The sequence below is a fragment of the Parasteatoda tepidariorum genome, chromosome 2 (genome assembly GCF_982258835.1).
Source record: "Parasteatoda tepidariorum strain Cologne lab strain chromosome 2, Ptep-v5.0, whole genome shotgun sequence".
Taxonomy (NCBI): Eukaryota; Metazoa; Arthropoda; class Arachnida; order Araneae; family Theridiidae; genus Parasteatoda; species Parasteatoda tepidariorum.
This window is the reverse complement of record NC_141756.1, coordinates 131223942-131242075: the sequence shown is the minus strand read 5'-3', so window position 1 is coordinate 131242075 and position 18134 is coordinate 131223942. Positions and strand designations below refer to the sequence as shown.

Sequence of the window (18134 nt, the reverse complement as noted above, 5' to 3'; positions counted from 1 at the left end):
TTTTTTTTTCTTTTTGCTGCAATTGTTCCTATTTACTTTATTAGAGGCTTGATCCAACCATTAGCCTGTCTTACGCCAATATGGGCGGATGTGTCTCTGTCTAGTGTTTCATAGATTTTATCCGAAATGATTAAGTCACATAATGTTTTAAAGTCATTTACTTCTCTCAGACGTAAATTATACTCAAAAGTTGAACGAATTCATGTTGCAAATTGAATGTGTGATTCATCAAAATTTTTTCTTTGGTGGCGAAAATTAAATAGACACTGTTGAGGGGTTATTTGGTTTTCTCTTAAGATTAATGATTTAAGTTTTTGGTAATTTTTTAATTCCTCTTCCACGTATAAAAGCGCTTTGTTTGCTTTTTCTTGCAAAATTGCTATGAGAATTTCGGATTTAAGTTAATCTTTTACGTTTTTGGTTTTGAATGCTCGCTCCAAAGAATTAAAGAATAAGCCAAGATTTTCAGGATTTCTCGGAACAGTTACTGTTAAGGTTCGTATACTTTTAATAAGTGATTCTAAATCTTGATGCGAATTTGTTAAATCAGAACTGCTGTTTACGCTCATATCCCGCTCATTTTGACTAAGTGATTGAAGTTGAATTTCTTTTTCTATTCTAGCTAATTTTACTTTTTCTAGTTCTAAATTAAGTTGTTGCATTTTTACCATTTACTGTGTTCGGTTCTTTTTTATATTCGTCTGAATTTTCAATTATAGTTTTTAGTTCGGTTACTGTAGCGTTAGAAGGAGTGGGAATATTTAGTTCTTGGGTTAATGTTATTAAATCTGTTTTTGTTGATTTGTACATTTCGAAGTTCCCAAAAAGAAGAAAAAAAAAAGAGTCACCTACTTCAAAGGTTTATTTGCAGATAAAATTTTTGGTATCCGGTAACACTGGTGCAACTCACAATTCAGGCATGAACTCTGTATCAGTTGACGATATGCGGTAGTTTCAGTAGTTTCAAGCAACTTCGATGGTGATTCTAGTACTTTCCAGCAACTTCGATGACGATTCTAGTTGTTTCCGGCAATTTCCACAGTAAATCTAGCTGTTTCCAGGAACTTCACGGCGTTTCTAGCAGTTGTAGTTTTTCATTCAAGTCAGCCCTGCGCGGAACTTGAAAATGGATTCGTTGTCACAGTTTTTGGTCCACAGTTTTTATTTTCGAAGTTTGGTTACGCAATGCTCAGCGTATTTTTTTTGTTAGCAAGTAATTTTTTGTGATTATCGTCCTACGCGACGTAATCGACGTTGTAGAATGGATTAATTTTGGCCCTCCGCGGCTCAAATAGTTTTTAATAGCTCAACCTTGACTCGTTGGCTATAATCGTTGAAAAAATGAAAAGTTATTGCTCAAATCGCAATCCACATTCCCGTGGACGAGCCCCCATTTGTAGGATAAAGGGGGTGAAGCGAGGGTTTCTCAAAAATAAAGAAGCTGTGCTAAACTTAATAAAAATATATTATAACAAAATAAGCTACAATTTTCACTGGCATCCTCCTAGAGCCAGTCATTTCAACTACATGGTGTAAAAGTAAAAGAAGAGTAAATGTAGAGGTAAGTGTCCTTGATATCATCACGTGATAGGATGAATGCTTCGTAGATCGGATCTGTATTCCACACACACATATATATATGTATATATAACCTCCAAAATCAGTTTTTTTTATATACGTATATAACCTCCAGACCCCCAAAAATGTTCAGAGAGAACACTGATGTATTTGATTATTTTTAAATTTATTTTCCATCATTCTCTACAGTAGAATTGCTTTTCAAAAAGTTAAATTGCCTCCTTTGATTACGATTTGCAATTGAAAAAGATTTCTCCTTTGCTTGTGTACTGCGATTTAAGTATAAGCTAATTGTGTGAAAGAAAAAAGAAACTTTTACGAGAAATATTTCTTAAATTTTGTTTATATCACTGTGATTATTTGGGTAAAAGAAATGACAGAGATTTATTTGTATTCAAAACTTAATTACAGTCAGTATTTTTGTCTGATCAGTTATCGATTATGAATATCAAATAGTCTAAAAGATACGAGTTACTATATATATATAATCAGACGTAGCCGAGAGATGGAAATAAGCAGGTTTCAGGCACCAGGCTATACCTGAATATCATTTATTGAGACACATTCCTAAAGAGCTAGCATTCAAGTCACAAAATCGTTGTGCTCCTCAATAAAAATTAGGGAAAATCTTCCGAAGTAAATTAGTTGAATGTTTCATTTTAGGGAATAAAGGAAATCATTGTAATTGGTCTATGGGAATATAGTTTTCTCACGAGTTAGCAAAGGGAAAAATGTCAAGGTCAATTAATGCATACTTGAACTAAAAATAGTTTAAAAGACAGCATGTGAATTTTAAAGTGTGAGAAAGAGAGTTTTGTTTTCAATAGAAAATTAAGAGAGATTTACAGAAAAGGAAAAACAGAAAAAGATTGGTTGAAGCTTTTTATGTTAAATATATACAGTAAATATTGTTTTTCTCTGAATTTAATAACTATTTTATTTAACTTGTTTTTGCAACTTTATTTTTCTTATAGAGCATTTTTTTTTCGATTTTAGATATGACAGCCTAAATGACAGACTTGAGCCAGCTTTTAGATTATTCTAGACTTTCTTCTAAGCTTGTTCTAACGCCATAGGAAGCTGGCAGCTCACCACTATCTCGATCAACAGCTCCAGAAAGGTCTACAGGCACAAAAAAGCGAGCGTTTAGGAGTTTCGATACACCTTCTCCAACTGACACCAACAAAAACGATGTTAAAGTTGACGCAAATCTTACCGAATGATGATTATGATGAAATTTGTTTGTCGTCGGCTGAAATATCCATTATGAGAAAGATTCTAACGACTCATCTGTTAGTTTCATCCCATGAAGTTGAAATTTTGCAAAAGAACGGTGACTCTGCTGTGTACTCGGTGAAATTTTACGCTCCATCTGCCACAAAATCTGTTAAAAATAGCCATTAATGCTCCTTCCAAGAGTCAAGAAAAAACTCTTGCATCTTTGCTAGCTGATCCCCCAGTCAACATAATCGCACAGGTTAAACTACAGTTTTCGTTTTGTCTATCTCTATTTTATATTTTATAACCGTAATTGAACAGGCGACCCAATTTTCAGTTTTACAACTAATGTTCAACTACATAACCTTGTAATTTTGAAACAAATCCAGAAGACAAGGGAACTAACTCCTGGATCAAGAAATTGCCTTCGTGGAGGACTTTTTGGAGGAAGTAGACCGCATTTGCCTGACGTGGAGGGGAAGACCACGCCATGGTTAGCTTGACGGCAAGGGGACTCTAACCTATGTTCCGTCTACCACTGAGTATATTTCACGTCAGCACTGTGGTCGGTGCAAGCCAGATGCGGAATTCGTATCAACAAGCAATCGCCGGAATTCGAGCCCAGTTAACCTCAGTGGAAGGCGAACGCTTTATCCCCTGAACCATCACGGCTCTTTTGTCTAGTTAAGTAAGAATAGATCAGGGCTTGCATCACCTACATATGAGTTTGCCCTGCAGATTGGCAAGGTGGCAAAAAATGGCGCAATTTATCGAAGGGATTGAATTCCAAAGAGCTATTAGAGGCGAGAGCTTGACAAGAGGTTCTACAATAAAAGAGAATTTTGTGATCGGAACGCCTGGAAAAGTGTTTCATTGGCTAGATGAGAGCGATACTTCGATTTGGATAAGTTGAGAATTTTTGTTTTGGATGAAGCTGATGTCATGATTTCGACTTTGAGGCATCATGATCAATGTTTGCGTAATCACCGCAAGGTGTCTAATAGTTGTCAAATGATGCTGTTCTCCGCCACTTACTCGCCTGATTTGTTTTGCAGAAATGATTATAACTGAACACATAACGTTGCAGCTGAACAATGGAGGCCAAAAAATGTCAAGCAGTTCTATGTTATGTGTCACACCATCGAAGGCAGATATCCAGTATTGTCCAAGATCTGTGGTTCCATATCAATCGGTCAGGCCATTATATTTTGCAGAACAAGAAGACCTGCAGCTTGGTTTGAAGCCCGACAGACTGCTGGTGGACGTTCTGTTGGTAATTTATCTGGAGAGATAGAGCTCAATCAATGACTGGATACCCTGACTCGCTTCAGAGAATGGAAGGTACGTGACCTTTCTTTTTATCATTATTACATTATATTTTTTTTTCCTTATTTGCTGGTAAGACAGTGCTTAAATAACTTTTATTTAAATCTAATAAAATACAATTGATAACCTTCTTAATAGTAAATAATGAATTCTAATTTTGAGTAAATATTTTTTTTCATAATTGTGTAAAATAATTATTAAATTAAAAAATAGAATAATCCTCTCAATATTGAATATATTTAAAATTGCGCATAAGTTGTTTTTATGGTGGCCAATGTAATTAAGAAAAGAATTCCTTGTTAGAAACTAGTTATTTTATCATGATCATGTAACTTTCAAAATTATTTTGCATTTGTTAAAATAAATATAAAAAATTTTCAACAATATGAAGGAGAAAAATTATTTGAGCGCATATCCTAATGATGTCATTTTTTTAAAGTGTTAAAAAAATACTTTTTGAGTGCTTAAAAGTGCTTATTTTTTGTTGAAAAATTTGGCTGCTCATCCTGTATTAATGTAAATATTTATATTTGACTCTGTAATCATGAAAGTTAAATTTACTACCACTTTTTTTAAATTCGGTATTTTTCATACGTTGGTTACTTCTTGTGGGCAAACTTAAAATTTTTAGTTTTTTGGGAAACTTCTCACTGAGAATGAGGAACTCAGGATTTCGAAAGTTCTGCCAAAAAACGAGGATAGTAAACTGTTGATCAAAGTACGACTTAAGTTTTTCTAAGTTTGTAACCGCCTGAATTTACATAAATTTCTTGTCGTACTTATCAGATTTCTTTTTACATGAAGAGACTTCCTAGACTATTGTGGAGATCTGAAACATCTGATGATAAATTTTAAAAAGCAAGAAACATCGTTTATGATCTAGATTTTGCAACGACTTTAAACAATTTGGCTGGGGTTCGGAAGACCTCGAAACTTTCGTAACAGCCACTTTATGTCTCAAAAACAGATAAAATTAAAAGGAAAACATTCAGGCATGCTTGGATTTTATACAGCTTCCGAACTACATGAAATTAAAAAAAATGGTAATTGTAAATTTAGAAGTAAAAATATTAAATTTAGAAGCAGTGTCGACTTTATTTGTTAATGTCCAATATTGAGTCCTGTCCAATATTGAGCCTTAACATCTTTCGAGTTTGCGAAAGTTTTATTTTTTTAGTGTGTATATTCGTATGTCAGCTAAGCACTTTTAAGATTTTAGAAGTAAACTGAATGCTTTAAATGACCAACCTGTTTTTGAAATAATCCATTTAATATATTTTAAAAGCTTTAAAAACAGTTTGTGGACAGACGCTGAATTGATACCCGTTTAATTTTTTTTGCATTTTATAACTTCTTTATTCAGCTACAAATAGAAATTTTGAAAACTTTACTTCCGCGTTAGTGGAGCACCATAGTATGAAAAGAATTAGGATTTCTAGCTCTTAATATGGAATTGATATTAACAATGTATTTCATGTTGCATTTCTAAAAGGCTAAGGGGATAAAAATAGGATTGACTTTTAAATACTATCTAGTATTTTTACGATTTCTTTAAATTGAATGAAGTGACCAATATTCTAAAAGTTATTTATGTTTTATGTATAAAAGTACAATTTTTTATTTATATCTATTAACGTATCTAACATAGCTAAATAGGCAAGTAAGATATCGTTACCTATGCATATCATTACGCTAAATCGAATGAGAATAGGACCAAGCTGTCTGATTTAATAGTTTAACAGTTTGAAAATTTATTAAGGTTTTATGTGCAGAAAGTACAATTTTTCGACTTAGACTAACAACACTTTATGCAACTGACATTGCTATCTAGACAAGTGAGGCATTACTTCAAATTTAATTTTTTACTCTTAATCCGGTAAAATAGTCCTTTGATATAATTTTTGAGAAGAAATGAAGGTTTAATGCGTGAAATGTAGAAACGAAAAATTTTAAATAAAAGAGGATTGGTTTTCCTGAATTCAATGTCATATTTACTTATTACTGTAAAATTTAAGAATTTAATTATTGGTATAAGATGATTTAATTAAAAATTACAGGATATAATTTAGGACAAATTTATTGTAACATATACCATATAAATTCAAATGTATTAATTACTAGAAAAAAATATGTTGTATTAGGATAAATTGTTTTATGTGCCCTATTATTTTTCTTATAGGCTTTAAGCGTATTTTACATTTTAAATAACAGAAGAATCAGCGTAAAAAGTAAAACATTTACTAACAAGTGTATTTTCAATTTTGAATTATTGTCTTTCAATTTCAACCTTAAAAACAATATTACATCTCTTTTTTTACACCAGACAAACCTTACAGGGTTCCTCAAAATATCTGAAATAAAAGAAAGAAATTACTATCATGATAAAATTTTATCAACACATTATTAGACCAAAAGAGATTAAATACCTTTAATTTGAAATCATTTAAGCCTTCAGGTATCCCTCAGAAACTTATTTTAAGTTTGATAGATATTTTGATTATTGTTCTAAGATTATTCTACACAACTAATGAAAGATGAGAGGTATAATTGGTTTTATAGTTTTTATGATTAGACTGAAATTTCTTTTAAAAAATAAATGGTATTTATAAATGAAGACTATTGAAAATGAAACTATATTGAAAAATTAGTAATTTAAACTTACAGTGGTGGCCAAAAGTGTGGACACTTTTTGAAAGTTTCATGTTTTTCAACTTTGGATGCTTGTAGAATATATTAATTTTCATTTACATACAAACGTTTATATATCAAATTGAAGGTAATTTAATGTAGAATTTAATAATAAATACAGTATTACAATATCTTTATTAGAAAAAAAGTTATGCAATTAATAGTAAGATCTATCTTGGATTTGATTTTTTTTAAAGTGATACTTACACAATCAATACTTAGTAGGATAACCCTTAATTTTTAAGACAGCTTCACAGCGTCTTTTCATCGAGTGAACGAGTGTTTGGAGTTCATCTTTCGTAATCACATGGTGCCAAGAATCAATTATAGCTTCACTTGGTTGTCTTTTATTGGATGGACGTTTTTTTCGTACAAGAATTTTCAAACGCCGCCACAAATTTTCAATTGGATTGAGATCAGGGCTGTTTCCTGGCCATGGTAATATATCTATGCCTTTATTTTGAAACCATGCTTTGCATACTTTTGCTGTGTGGCATGGAGCTGAATCCTGCTGAAAAATAAATGGTGCGTTGTTGGAGAAGAGATCCCTGATGGAAGGTATCAATTTTGGTTTCAGGGCAGTTTCGATGTATTTTTTGGCATTCAGGATGCCATGAATCACTTGAATTCGGCCCACATCATCTGCAGATCTACATGCCCAAATCATGACATTTGTTGGATTTTTAGTAGTTGCTTCAATGCAATCAGGATGAAGCGCTTCACCTACTCTACGTCTCACGTATTTTCTACCATCACTTCCAAAGAGCGATATTTTACTCTCATCACTCCAGATTACTTGCTTCCACTGATTTTCTGACCATTTAATGTGTTCTTTTGCCGACTTAACTCGTTTTTCGCGTTGCTTTTGATTTAAATATGGTTTTTTCCTTAGAATTCTAGCTTGTAGTCCAAATCCTGATAAGCTTTTTCTTATTGTTCTTGAACTTACTGCATTCATTTCACATCTAATGGCATCTGATGACATTTTTCTATCTTGAAGGTATAGCCATTTAATTTTTCTATCGGTAGTAGCACTTGTGCATTTTTTTCGGCCTGATTTGGCATCCTGAATGCCAAAAAATACATCGAAACTGTCCTGAAACCAAAATTGATACTTTCCATCAGGGAATTCTTCCCCAACAACGAACCATTTATTTTTCAGCAGGATTCAGCTCCATGCCACACAGCAAAAGTATGCAATGCATGGTTTCAAAATAAAGGCATAGATATATTACCATGGCCAGGAAACAGCCCTGATCTCAATCCAATTGAAAATTTGTGGCGACGTTTGAAAATTCTTGTACGAATAAAACGTCCATCCAATAAAAGACAACTAAGTGAAGCTATAATTGATTCTTGGCACCATGTGATTATGAAAGATGAACTCCAAACACTCGTTCACTCGATGAAAAGACGCTGTGAAGCTGTCTTAAAAATTAAGGGTTATCCTACTAAGTATTGATTGTGAAAGTATCACTTTAAAAAATTGCAAATCTAAGATAGATCTTACTATTAATTGTATAACTTTTTTCGTAATACAGATATTGTAATACTGTATTTATTATTGAATTCTACATTAAATTACCTTCAATTTGATATATAAACGTTTGTATTTAAGTGAAAATTAATATATTCTACAAGCACACAAAGCTGAAAAACATGAGACTTTCAAAAAGTGTCCACACTTTTGGCCACCACTGTACATACTTACATTGTAGAAAAGTAATGGATCAATAGATAAATGTAAAGTATAAATAAAAAAGTATCAATAGTTAATTTTAAATAATAATGAACTAAATATTATGCAAATCATCATAAACCAAACAAAAGAGGGGATGAATGTAGAAACAGATAGGGGTATTGAGAATTTGTATTTTTAAAAATTGGGTAACTTTGTGAGAGATAAGGTAAATATTTGCCACAGATGTTTTCTTAGTTTTCTAACGTGTTTTAAAATAAGCTTTTCTAAAATTAAAGCAATTCGCATGAAAAAATAAAAGAACTATTTCACAAATAAAAAAAATTACACTTTTTCAAAAATCAAACACATGCTTTTACTTTCAACAGGTATAAAAATTAAAAAGAATATTAAAATTTAAAAATTAAGAAATACAATCTTTATTATACTTTATAATTAGAGCCCGGATTTTGATGAGCTAAAAAATCTCAACTAATGCCCTTAAAATGTGCTCTAAAAATGCGAACATTGCGCTAAAAATTCCTTATGACATGACTTAAATAAAGTAAAAATATTGAACTAAGGGAAGCAAGACGTTTTCGATGTCGAAAAAATGATTTTTTCAACCATATCGACAAGCAATTTTTTCTTAATATTAAATACATTTTAAAACTTCAAACTTTACTTTTATGAAAACTACATATTAATATCTTTCAATAAAAATAAAAAGGAATTTAAGATGTTTATAAATTTAATTTTTATAAATATTTGAAAATTTAATGTAAATAAATTTTTTTTTTTACCAGACATAACTTTCGGTACGCTCGTACAAAAAACAAATCATTGTAATGTTATGAAAATTTCTATGCTTGTACATATACCTTATTTACATTTAATTAACTATATAAAGTGTATTTTTTTCATTATAATTTTGTTATACAGAGGAAGTTTTTCAAAATTTGAACGAAATTTTGCATTTTTTTCAGAAATGCAACATTTATTTTGCTTAGATATAATATATTCTGTATATATTATACAACAAACTAGTTCACCTGATTTTTCAAACATATTTACATGAGTGTATGCCAATTTTTTCTTGATATTTAATGTAGAAAATTTTTTGAGCGTACCGAAAGCTATGTCTGGTTAAAAAAAAATTATATATACATTAAATTTTCAAATATTTATAAAAATTAAATTTATAAACATCTTAAATTCCTTTTTATTGTTATTGAATGATATTAATATGTAGTTTTCATAAATGTAAAGTTTAAAGTTTTAAAATGTATTTAATATTAAGAAAAAATTGCTTGTCGATATGGTTGAAAAAATCATTTTTTCGACATCGAAAACGTCTTGCTTCCCCTAAAAGAATTTCTCACTCTTTAATATTATGAGTCATTTCAAAAAATATAAAGCAATGCACTACTTGTTCTACGTTCATTAAAGTTTGAAAAATATATTTTATATCCTAAAATAACAAAAAAAAAGGAAAATGTATTGACTCCAAAACATTTTCATTTTGTATAGAAACTTTAATGAATATAACAATTTCCATCTAATAAATCTACTAAATATTAGAATTACATTGGATTATTAAATGATTTTTGATATTTTGAAATGTAAACGAGCGTCTCTTGTCTGAAAGTAAATTTTTATACCTGGAGAAGCTTCTTTCAACGTCTACTGATGTTATTGGTGCGTACTTGAAAAAGACGGTCTCACTTACTATCAATTCGTCTTCAATTTGAAAAGATATTACTTCACCTGCTAATATCCTAGATATTTTCTTCATTGTTTGGAAGCCAGTGTTCTTCTCCAAAACTTTGTTCAATTTAGCTGCAACTATTTGTGCTATCTTTCCACTTGCTTTTTGCAACAATTGACTCACTACGTCAATAGAATTTATTGCATCGCAAAGTTCCAATTCTTGTTTCTCCAAGCTTGTAATTGTCGAGGACACAATAGCAAAGTTAGACTTGATAAATGATAAGTTTCCTTCGATTTTATCAGAGGCCTACACGTTTTGCGCTATCTTAATTGATGCAGCATCTTCTGAATCAAGACAAATTATAAGACAAATCTTGTTCTTCATGTAATAAAAATACCCCAAAAAATAATAAAAATTGGAAAAAATTAACAAAAAACTTAAAAAATACTTTAAAATGCAAAATACGCCCCAAAATTTAAAAAAATGCCATTTAAATCTAAAAAAATTCTCTAAAGGACAAAAAATGTCCAAAAATACAAAAAATGCAAAAAAATGCAAATGTCATCAAAATCCGGGCCTTATTTATAATTATGCAACAAAATTTTGTATTTATAAAGCATTTTTCGTTATATTGAAAATAAAACTATATTGAAAAATTAGTAAGGTAAAATTGTATGCTTGCTACCATTACAGAAAACTAAAGTATCTATAGATAAATGTGTGTTAACTTTAAATAATAATAAACAAAATATTATGCTAATCAAAATACACCAAAACAGAGAGGGGACGAATGCAGAAGCAGATAAGAAAATAAAACGGAAAGGGATTGTAGAATATAGAGCAGTTTGAAGTGTGGAATTTTTAATTTTAAACATTATTTTTATATAATATATTCACTACTTTTTTTTAAAAAAAAGTTTTTAATAATTACCATAAAATGGAGTGACTTTGTGGGGGATAAGGTAAATATTTACCGAATATGTTTTCTGATTTTTCTAAATTGCATTAAGGAAGCAATTCAAAAATTAAAGAATTCTTAAGGAAAATTAATTTTTTTCTTCAAACAATAGAAAACATGTTTTTTTAATCAACAGAAATAAGGATTGAAATTTAAAATTAATAAATACAATCTCTTATGTTTTATATTTTAAAATAACAATGCAACGAAGTTTGGCTAGTTGCTTGGCTAATATTTTAATGTGAAATGCCAGAAAAATTATTCCTCTATATTAATTAAGAAATTATTTCTATGAAAAGTAATGAAAGTTTTGATTGGAAAAAATTATAATAAGTTTTAATGTTATTAGTTTAATGCGAATAAATAATTGTTACATCATACTTATAAAACAAATTTGAAGACTGTTTTTTTTATCAAAGTTATTTATTGATATTTTACTTTTCTACAATGGCAGTTAGTATGTAAGTTTACCTTATTAATTATTCAATATACTTTCATTTTCAATAGTCTTCATTTATAAATACCATTTATTTTTTTAAAGCAAATTTCAGTCCCAACATAAAAACTACAAAACCAAATGTAATAATCTTTCATTCGTGTATAGAATAATCTTTGAACTATAATCAAAATATTATCAAACTTCAAATAAGTTTCCGAGGGATACCTGAAGGCTTAACTGATTTCTAATAATGTGTGGATAAAATTTTATCCTGATAGTAATTTCTGTCTTCTATTTCTGATATTTTGTGGAAACATGTAAGATTTGTCTGGTGTAGAAGGAAAAAGATGTTATATTGTTTTTATGATTGGAATTGAAAAAAAAAATTATGTAAATGAATAAAGTTCTAAGTATTGACATTTTTTAAATTGATTCTTGCATTATTTAAAATACAAAATACGTTTAAAGAGCCTATAACAAAAATAACAGGGTGCATGAAAAGTATGCTATTAATAAAATATTGTTTATTTTTCTATGTTCTATGTTATTAATAAATTTGAATTTATTTTGTGTGTAAATTAACATACAGCAAATTTGTCCTAAAATAAATCCTGCAAATTTTAATTAAATTATCTTATATAAATAATGAATATTTAAAATTTTACAATAATAAATTGTAAGCATGAGATTGAAAATTCTGCTATATTTTTAAAAACAATTTGGTATTAAAAAAAGTTGGTATTTCATGAAAGTGATATTCTTGATAATATTTGCAGTTAAAATGCAATGTAAAAACATTTTATGACAATAAAATTCTGAGTCAAATCAGACATTATTTATGTTATATATTTATTACTTACTTACTTATCCTCTACGTGCCTTTGGGCACTTAAAGCCTCTAGCATATCCCTCCAACGCCTCTTGTCTCTAGCAATAGATCTTGCTTCCTCCCAGACAGATATTCTACATTCTTTTAATTCGCTCAAAAACATGAGCTGGATGGTAAGTCTGGGTTTTCCTCTTATTCTTTTACCATCAGGGGCCCATGTAAGCGCAACAGATGTAATTTTTTCTTTGGACATTCTAAGGATATGTCCGAGCCAGCTCCATCTTCGTTTTTTATTTTCATCTTCTGTTGTTTTTATTTTAGCTTTCTTTAATAGATTTTAATTTGATACTTTGTAAGGCCAGAAAATTTTAAAAATAAATCTTAAACATTTGTTTTGAAAGGTTTCTAATTTTTGTATTTCGATCTCAGTCTGTTTCCAGGTTTCTGTGCCATATAATAGTACTGCTCTAACAATAGCTTTGTAAACAACTATTTTTGTCTTTATTTCAATATTTGACTCTCTCCAAAATTTATGTAATCCCTTAAAACATGTTCTTGCTTTGATTATTCTCTGTCTAGTATCTTCACTACTTCCACCTTTTTTTATCTACAATAGAACCTAAATAGCTAAATGACTCTATGTCATCTATTTCGTGATTTGTGATTTTAATTTTGTCATTTTTCTTTTGATTTATTCTCATTACTTTAGTTTTCTTCTTGTTTATGAATAAACCTACACTATTTGAATATTTGTTGAATTTGTCTGTTTTAAGCTGAAGTTCTGTACATTTGGATGAAATAAGTACGATGTCATCTGCAAAATCAAGGTCTTCTAAAGTAGTTGTGAAATTCCACCTTATTCCTCTTTTTTCATCTTTCAAGCTGTTTCGCATAATCCAGTCTATCACCAGTATAAATAAAAATCCTGATAAAACACATCCCTGTCTCACGCCAGGTTTTACCAAAAAGAATTCAGTTAATTCTCCATTTACTTCTATACATGTTTTGCTGTTATCATACATATCTTATTATGTTAATATATTTCTCTGGTATAGTATAAAGTGATAAAATTTCCCATAATTTCTCTCTCTTAACTGAATCAAAAGCTTTACTGAAATCAATCAAGTTTAAACATAAAGAGGTATTAAATTCCAAGCTTTGCTCAATGATATTTCTAAGTGTGAAGATTTGTTGCATTGTTCCATTTCCACTGTGGAAACCTGCTTGTTCTTCTCTTGAAATTTCATAAATTTCATGTTTTAGTCTATTCAAAATTATCCTTCCAAATATTTTTCCCGGTATGGAAAGTAGGTTAATGCACCTCCAATTTTCGCATTCTGTTAGATCGCCTTTCTTGGGAATTTTCACTATTACTGCTTCCTTCCATTGTTCTGGTATTCTTTCATTTCTCCAGATTTCATTGAAGAGCTTTTGCAACTGTCTTGTAGCGGTTTCAAAATCTGCCTTAAGCATCTCTGCCACGATTCCATCTCACCCTGCAGCCTTCTTTGGTTTTGTGGCCTTCAGGGCATTCTGTACCTCATCCAGCGAGATATCTTCCAAAGAAAAATCTACAGTAGATGCTACATTTAATGTAACATTTGGGAGTTGCTCAGAATTTTCAACATGGTGTTATGCGTATCTTCAAAATATTCTCTCCATCTTTCTTCGATCCTCTCATCCGTAGTAAGTAACGTATTGTTTTTGTCTCGTATTGCACATTGCGAATTTCGTTTATTTCCTTTTATTTGTTTCACTTTCTGATAGAAAGTACTTATTTGTCCTTTTTGCGCTGCATCTTGAGCTTCAGTGGCAAAGTCTGAAATATTTCCTTTTGTCTTTTCTAATTGACTTTATACTTCTCTATCAATTTGACTATACTGCTGTCTATACCGATTAAATAATCTTTCAGACTTTGTAGTTTCCATCTGTATTTTCTTTTTCCTTCTGTTTTCAATTAGAGTTAATGTTTCTCCCGTTATCCATTCTTTGCTTTTCTTTCATTTCATTTTACCCAACACTTTTTCTGCTACATCGCAATAAATGTTTTTGATCTGTTCCCAAGTCTCTTCAACTTTTTCTTTTACCTCATTTTCTGATTGCTGAGTGTTGCTATGATTTTCTTCTTCCCTTAACAGCTCAAATCTGTTTTTCAACTCGATTGAAAATTCTTGTCTGCACTCTTTGGCTTTTAACTTAGCAATGTCATAGCTTATTGTTTTATGTCCCGTCTTCTTTGATGATTTTCTTAATTTTATTTTTAATATTGCTAGAATCAAGTAGTGATCTGATCCAACATCGGCACCTCTCATCGCTCTTACGTCTCTTAGTGAGCTCCTGAACTTGTTATTAATTGCAATATGATCTATTTGATTTTTTGTTCTTCCGTCTGGTGAGGTCCATGTTCATTTATGTATCTCTCTATGCTTGAATCTACTCCCATCTATGTTCAAACTATTTAGTTCGCACAGGGAAACAAACAGTTCTCCATTTTTGTTCCTGTCGCCCGGTGATTCGTTTCCCATGGAGGTTTCATCATCACTAATCCGTTTTCCAACCTTAGCATTAAGGTCTCCCATAAGAATTATCATGTCATGTTTTGGAGCTCGATTTAAAACACATTGTAGTTGATCATAAAATGTCTCCCTTTCCTCCTCATCGGCATCATTCGTTGGTGCATACACTTGAATAATTGATAGTTTAATGTATTTTGAATAAAATAAAATTCTATCATTGATTGGTTCCCATTCCAAAAGACTCTTCGCTGTTTCTTTATTAATGATTAGCGCCACGCCTCTTTCGTGCTTTTCTTCAGCTCCTGAGTACAAAATGATTTGTTCACTTCCAGTTTTAAGCTTGCTAAAACCTGTCCATCTTAGTTCTGATATTCCCAAGATATCCAATTGGTATCTATCCATTTCCATTGACCTGTCTGCTTTTTCCACATTGGTACATAGTTCTTACATTCTAAGCACCAATTCGTAACTTGTGTTTAGGTTTCATCAATGACTTCTTCTGCATCAAAAGCTCCAAATGGCTTTCCCTTCGACACTTCATGGGCCCGATTTCCTCATTCCAGATTAGATAACTGTCATTTGAAATTTCACAAGTCATTGCTTCCGCCAAGAGAATTTGGCCCGATATGCTTTTGGTTTCTGTAGTCAGGGATGTTTTACGGGGTAGGGGTAGAGGGACTAGCCCTACGCCCAACCCTCCTCCTTTATCCAGGCTTGGGACTGGGGCACGGAATAGCCGAAGCTATCCATGTGGCGGAGTTGATATATATTGTTAGGCTAAATTTAAAACAAAAATTAGAATTGATTTGATAGATCTAATGGTTCTCATGCTATAAATATTTTATTACTAAAGAGTAAGTCAAAATTTGCATATTTCATACATTAAATCCTCATTTCTTCTAAACAATTGCTTCAAAGGACTATTTTATGGGATTAAGCATAAAAAATTAAATTGGAAGAGAAGCCTTACTTGTCTAGATATCAATGTCAGTTGCATAAAGTGGTACAAGTCAAAGTAAAGAAAATGTTCTTTCTACACCGGAGACTTTTATAAATTTTTGAGTTGCTCAAGTATTAAATCAGACAACTTGGTTTTATTCGATTTCGCGTGTACGATACCTCACTTGCCTAGCTAGCAATTCTAGATACGTAAATATGTATAAATAAACTTTACTTTTATACATAAAACATAAATAACTTTTATAATACTAGTCACTCGATTGAACGCAAAAAAATACTAAATAGTATTTAATTCTATTCCCCTTTTATTATCTCTTTAGAGATGCAACATGGAATTCATTTGCATCTTAATATCATATTCATAAAAATGAGCTAGAAATCATAATCCTTTTTATACTATGCGAAATTGCTACTGCGAATTTACTAACTGCGAAATTGCCTTTAGAGTTGAGTTTCCGCAAATTAGGACTGGGCTATAAATCGATATATCGTGACACATCGATTTAACACCGATACAGCGACTTCAGTGGCGTAGGGAGCTTAACTCGCGCCCGGGGCACAATACCCTTTTAGCGCCCCCCCCCATTCGAAAACTATATAATATTATATGTAAAATATACTAGCAAATCAATAAATAAATAAAGTCATAGACTCAAGCTAGGCTTTAAATTTGAGACAAAAAATGTAGTTGAGAGAACAAGACTAGATTTTGAAATGTATATGATCATCTAGAATTAGTTCAAAAGATACCTATTATTTATTTTACATATTTATAAAGAAATATTTTAAAAACACGCAGTTTTTAAACAATAAAAAAGTAAATATTTATTATCTCTAAGGAGATACATATATTTAATAATCATATGATTATAATACATTAATAAAACTATTACTATGTCTAAATTTTCCGTGCTTTTGATGAAGAGAATGTATCAATAATATCATCAAAATTGATCATTTAAAAATGTTCTCTTTCCACACTTAAAAATGCTAGGTCACTTAGGCGGTCTGTCAAAATTAATTTTAATTTGCAGAATGAACGTTCGCAGCTAGCAATTGATACTGAGATAGTCGGGAGTATTTCAAATGCCGCTCTCAGATTTGGAAAAACATCTTCTCCATTCGAGATTGATTATAAAAGTAAGAAATTCTAATGGAGTTTTAGGTTTAATTTCTTTTCTACTGCGGAGTAACATTTTGCTGTCACATATTTTGATAAAAAGTTCTATTACATTGAAATCTGTATCATAAAATTCACCCAGATTTTTAAAATTTTTTTTCAATGTCGTTATCAACATTATCCTTGTTTAATAAATTTTCAACGTCTAGTAGAAATCCAAATTTGAAATTAAGGTCAATTAATCGTTTACACATTTCTTGTTGGAGACGATCAAAAGTGCTTTTCATAACGCGAGAAATTTCAATTTCTGCGGAAAGACCACCATAGCCAATTCTCCAGGCACGTATTGTTGTATCCATATACCATTTTTCACAAAGAGACTCTGCTTTTTCTATTGCCTCTTTACAGAGCTTGTCTCAAATTTCGGCTAGTTCAGTCGCTAATGATTCAAGATCATGGAACACTTCTCTAAAATTCATTCTAGGATCTTGTAATCTGAGCTGCACACGATCAATCGTTCTTAAGATTTCGTACCAGATATTAACTAAAGTTATAAAACTAAAGGTTAGTATATTTTGCAACAGAATTGTAGCTTCACTTCTGTTGTCACTTGTAGTGGTAGTGTGCTCTGCTAATTTTTCTATTAGTTCTTATATTCTATAGCCCATAGATGATAACGATAACCGCTTCTATTCTGGCGCTCCATCGCGTTTCAGATGTGTGACCTGCCATCACGGCAGCATTATCGCAACATTGTGATCTGCAGTTTGTTAATGAAATTTTATCGTAATTTAATTTCTCTAAAATTGTATTTTCGATCGAGGCTGCATGTTTAGCATGTATTTCAATAAAACTCAAAAAAGATTCTTTGATGGAAACTTTTTTATTGATAAAATCAGCATCTACATACCTAGCGACTTGGGACATTTGTTCTCGATGAGAGATATCAGGAATTGAATCAAACAAAAGTCCATAATACATATTTATTTCTTTTGATATCGTTTATTAGTTGATTTCGAACTGTAGATGCCAGAAGATGAATGAATTCATTTTGAATCTGTGGTGACAAATATGAGTACAAAAAATTTTTTCATACTCTATTCACTTAATAAT

General features: G+C 30.8%; 1 protein-coding gene across 8 annotated transcripts in view; it reads left to right on the top strand.

The window, feature by feature from the left end:
- The window catches only part of LOC147816233 (histone deacetylase 9-like), a 163336-nt gene that overhangs the window by 70538 nt on the left and 74664 nt on the right, over positions 1-18134 (top strand). For 6 of the 8 annotated variants that reach the window (XM_087158404.1, XM_087158402.1, XM_087158403.1 and 3 more), the window contains one exon: positions 2575-3348. The gene's annotated coding sequence lies outside the window, so the exon portion shown is untranslated. Of the gene's footprint in view, positions 1-2574; positions 4138-18134 lie in introns of those variants that run through there. The other 2 variants (XR_015431892.1, XR_015431893.1) reach the window with 1 other exon arrangement.